Source organism: Rhodnius prolixus, unplaced genomic scaffold (assembly GCF_049639745.1).
Source record: "Rhodnius prolixus isolate KJV_2025 unplaced genomic scaffold, Rpr scaffold_4, whole genome shotgun sequence".
Classification (NCBI taxonomy): Eukaryota; Metazoa; Arthropoda; class Insecta; order Hemiptera; family Reduviidae; genus Rhodnius; species Rhodnius prolixus.
Window position 1 is genome coordinate 51,984,621 of NW_027411614.1, and position 4,536 is coordinate 51,989,156.

The following is a 4,536-nucleotide window of genomic DNA, read 5'->3' on the forward strand; positions in this document are numbered from 1 at the left end:
AATCAAAATTTTACTTATATCCGGAAAATACCTCGCAGACCAAACCTCTGAAGCATACATTGCACAGGAGGAAACAATAGAATTAAATAATTTAATTTTACTTTCCCAAGTATCAGATTTACCTCCCGATAAGATACTCTTGACAATACCTAAAGCTCTGTTACCTTTATTTATAAAATACTTTGTTGCAGACGAAAACTTACAAACTGAATTGAAGGGTACGCCTTTAAAACTTCTCCGAAAAACCATTACTTTAGATATATCGGCATTCACTTGTAAAGAATTTATATGGCAATATTCAGAAACAATTTGCAATTTTTTTTTAGCATCAGACCATGAATCAGCGAATAACACCAAGTCATCAGCAAACATTAGAGTTAAAATATCAACAGACCTCGTGATCGAAATTCCTGAGACACCTTTTTCTCTAAGAAAATCCGCAATAAAGAGAATAAACAATTTAGTTATATCCATCTCCCAGTTCGATAAAACATTATTCACTGATAATTTAAATGAGGCATTTTTGTATAATTTACTAAATAATCTAATAAATTTACCACTCACTCCAAGAGAATCTAATTTAGCCCATAGTTTATTATGATCGACTGAATCGAACGCTTTTCTAAAATCAATAAAAATACCAAATAGATACTTTTTTTTTAATTTCAGATTGAATGCTTGCCACTGAAGACAAAATAAACAAATTATCCACACAGGAGCGCCCATGTCTGAATCCAGATTGTATAATACCGTTTAGCTCTACCCAAGTCACTAGTCTTGTACGTAGTATTGAAGTGAATAATTTCGTTATTGTGTTCAAAAGTCGAATACTGCGATAACAGTTCGGGTCATGAGCATCTCCTTTTTTAAATAACAGAACAGATACTGTATTATTTTTAAAATACGTATATTGGGCAGGTTCATTAATAAGTAGTTCACCAGTTAACATACCTTTATTAACTGACTTACATGTCTAGTAGTGATCCCCACTACTTCTCTTACTACTACCTTTGTACATATACAACATCTTCCTTTTTTCTTTTTTTTTTTTTTTTTTTAATCATAAACTAAAAATACGCTGGAACACTTAGTATATCTACTATACTCTAATAATCTACCACAACTTAACTGAACTGACTAAACTGAAAATAAACTGTATCACTTAATTAGTCTACTCTACTACGAGATTTTACTTGTATTGAACTAACAATATTTCATTTTTCTTATATAAGATATTTCAATTATTCTTGATATTTTACTGGTACAAATATTTTACGACCATATTTGGTTGTGAACGGTCTCAGGGTACCATTTAACTTCTTATTAGATTGCGGAGTTTCTATTTTAAAGTTATTAAGTGATTGATAAGAATTTCTCCTGACTAAACTTTCATTTTCTGTGCTAACCCCATAAGATCTATTGTCATACTTAGCTACTATCTTTCCTTTCTCCCAAATTTTACCTTTCCTATAAAACACATTTTCATTAAGTTTAAAATCACTTCTTTTCCGGGTGCGTCTGTCACAATATTTTTTCATATTGTTTTGTTTATTTGTTAAATACTTTTTAAACCCACTAACTACTTTGGGACGCAACCTTTCTTCTGTAGTTGGCAAGTTTACTCTTAACTCTCTGCTTTATAATAACTGAGCAGGAGACCACGGACTTCCTAATACTGGACTATTTTTATAATGTAACAGAGATAACTCAAGATCAGTTACATCTTCTGTACATTTTTTTAACATATTTTTCGATGTCTGTACTGCTCTTTCCGCCATACCGTTAGATTGTGGATAGGTCGGACTCGTTAAAATGAATTCTATACCCCACTGCTTGGCAAATTTTCTATACTCAACAGAATTGAACGGATTATTGTCTGCTACTACCAAACGAACTAAATACTTCTTTTAAAACATTTATTGTTTCAGTGGCAGTTTTATTATTTATTGATTTTAACTCTAGCCATTTTGAGTAGTAGTCAAAGATGACCAAATAGTACTTTTTTGAAAATTCTAATATATCTATGCCTATTTTCACAAACGGAATATCAGGTATTTCATGCGGAATTAATGGCTCATGCCTATTATTATTTTGATACTTAGCACATGTTTCACACGATAACACATAATTCTGTATATCTTTAGTTATGTTTGGCCAATATACACAATTTCTAGCGACTTTTTTTAGTTTTGGTGATACCTAAGTGTCCCGCATGTGATTTTTTAAGTACGTCTTTTCTCAGTTTTAGAGGTATTACTAATTTCGAATTCAAATACAGTAACCCCTCCCTCATTTTCTAGAAGATTATCTCTAGCTCTAAAAAATAATTTCATTTCCGGTTGTAGTCTACTTTCTGATTTGGGCCAACCTTCACGACAATATTTCAATATTCGATTTAATAGTGGATCATTGGCAGTTTCCTCTTGATATTCTTGTAGTTTCTTTCTTGTAGCTGACCATAATCACAATCTTGTATTAACTTTTTTAAATCCATTACAAATGAATCAAATGATTGAAATTCATCTTGAATTCGTTTATTAAACAAATAACTTGCAGTTATTAAATTTTTCTGTGGCTCTACATACCTATCAAAAGAAGCAACCACTTCATTATAATCGTCTCTTTTCTCTTCCGGTAACTGAAAAGTGTAGTATAACTTCCTACCTTCAGCTCCTAGTAAATTTAAGAGAACTGCTACTTTTCTACCAACTGTTTTTTTATCTTCTGTTATATCAGCTGCCTTTATAAATATTTCAAGCTCAGCTTTAAAGCTTCTCCAATTCTCTGCCACATTACCAGTGAGTACTAAAGGTGATGGTGGTTTAAAACAGTCCATTTTATTAATTTTATTATTCGGCACTGTTTTTTATTATTAACTGTCACTATTATTACTTCACTTCACACTTTTTAATTGTAATTATTACTTGAATTGTTCACCCTCGACTGCGCCACGTATTATTTTTAAAATACGTATATTGGGCAGATTCATTAATAAGTAGTTCACCAGTTAACATATCTTTATTAACTGACTTACATGTCTAGTAGTGATCCCCACTACTTCTCTTACTTACTACCTTTGTACATATACAACAGATACAACATTAAATAGATTTAATAAATAATGTTCCCATGAAAAACTTCATACGGGATCCCATCTAGTCCTGTGGACTTTTTATTTCGGGACTTACCTATCGCATACTGGAGTTCTGACAAGGTTATATTACCATCAAGAGAAGGATTTGAATTATTGCATAAAACAGAGAGTGAGGGGGACGAAGTAGTAAAATGTTCACAAAAAAAGTTATACCATAGGTTTATGAATTTATTAGAAGGCTTCAATTTTCTAACTACTTGCCAAAATTGTTGAGAATTACCAACTACTGCCAAATTATTTTTTATTTCCTCATAATATTGTTTTTTAACTAAGTAACTTTAAATGTTTTCTATAAGTATTTCTCAATGTTATATAATTTGTCAATTCTGAATTAGAAAAACATGATTTTTTCCATTTACGATAGGCTATACGCAGTTTTATTTTTTATCGGTAATCCAGAGGAACAAACAAAAATAACTATCGGCACTATTAAAATAAATATTGGAACTATTTTGTAAATTTTCATGAAATATTTTAATTAATGAGTTATCCCATTTCAAATATTTTAAGTTTTTATTTAACGTCACCGGATGTACACAATAATTTTCTGAGTTTTTAATACTTTGCACTTGAAAGTATACACGCATTATGTTCATAAAAAGGAGATAAATTTTTAATTTTCAAGTTAGCAATTTCATGAAGCAAATTATAACTACACCATACCAAATCGATCGTACTGCTATTGCCTGAAAATGATATAAACGTCAATTTAGAAGGTGTGTCAGATTTTGTCCGACCGTTGCAAACAGCTAAACCCAAAGATTCCATGGTAGATTCTTCTGTTTCATCTAAATCACCGATGCGACAGTTAAAATCACCGGCAATAACATATTTAGTGTCAATTGGAAATTTTTCATAGGGTCTGTGTATGTATTCTGTTAGTGATTCAGTATAAAATATAATATCACAACTAGGGGGCCAATAGTTAATTCCTATTACATATGAATTATTATTCAAATTGATTTTAACAAATAGCCATAACACACATTTATCTAGCACTTCCAGAGTATAACCTAAATTAGATTTATAAAATAACATTATGCCACCACTTGCTCCACCACGAGATTTATCTTTTACAGCGCTAGTATAGCAATATTTATATTCTTTTAGAAAAGATGGTAAACAAAAGCGATCCTCTAATACCCAAGTTTCAACAATGCAGAGCAAATCGTGTTTACAAAAATAATTAATTTGAGGTTGATCTAGATTATTTAAGTTATGCAAACCTGAAATATTCCATATTAATTCTGGCGTTTAATCAACCCTTATACTTAACTTTTTAAACTGTAAGTTTTTGTTAAGGAGTAATGATCTAGTCATTACTGCCAATCCTAAGTCATTAACCCTATCTACCTTATCCAAAACCTTAAGTCAGTAATCCT

General features: G+C 30.8%; 1 long non-coding RNA gene across 1 annotated transcript; it reads right to left on the reverse strand.

Moving 5' to 3' along the window:
* Positions 1 to 1,025: 1,025 nt before the first annotated feature.
* On the reverse strand, positions 1,026 to 3,466 carry LOC141456055 (uncharacterized). The gene is made up of 2 exons (XR_012459566.1): positions 1,896 to 3,466; positions 1,026 to 1,832 (listed from the first exon to the last, which is right to left on the reverse strand). It is a non-coding gene; the product is annotated as an uncharacterized lncRNA (long non-coding RNA).
* Between the last annotated feature and the right edge of the window lie 1,070 nt (positions 3,467 to 4,536).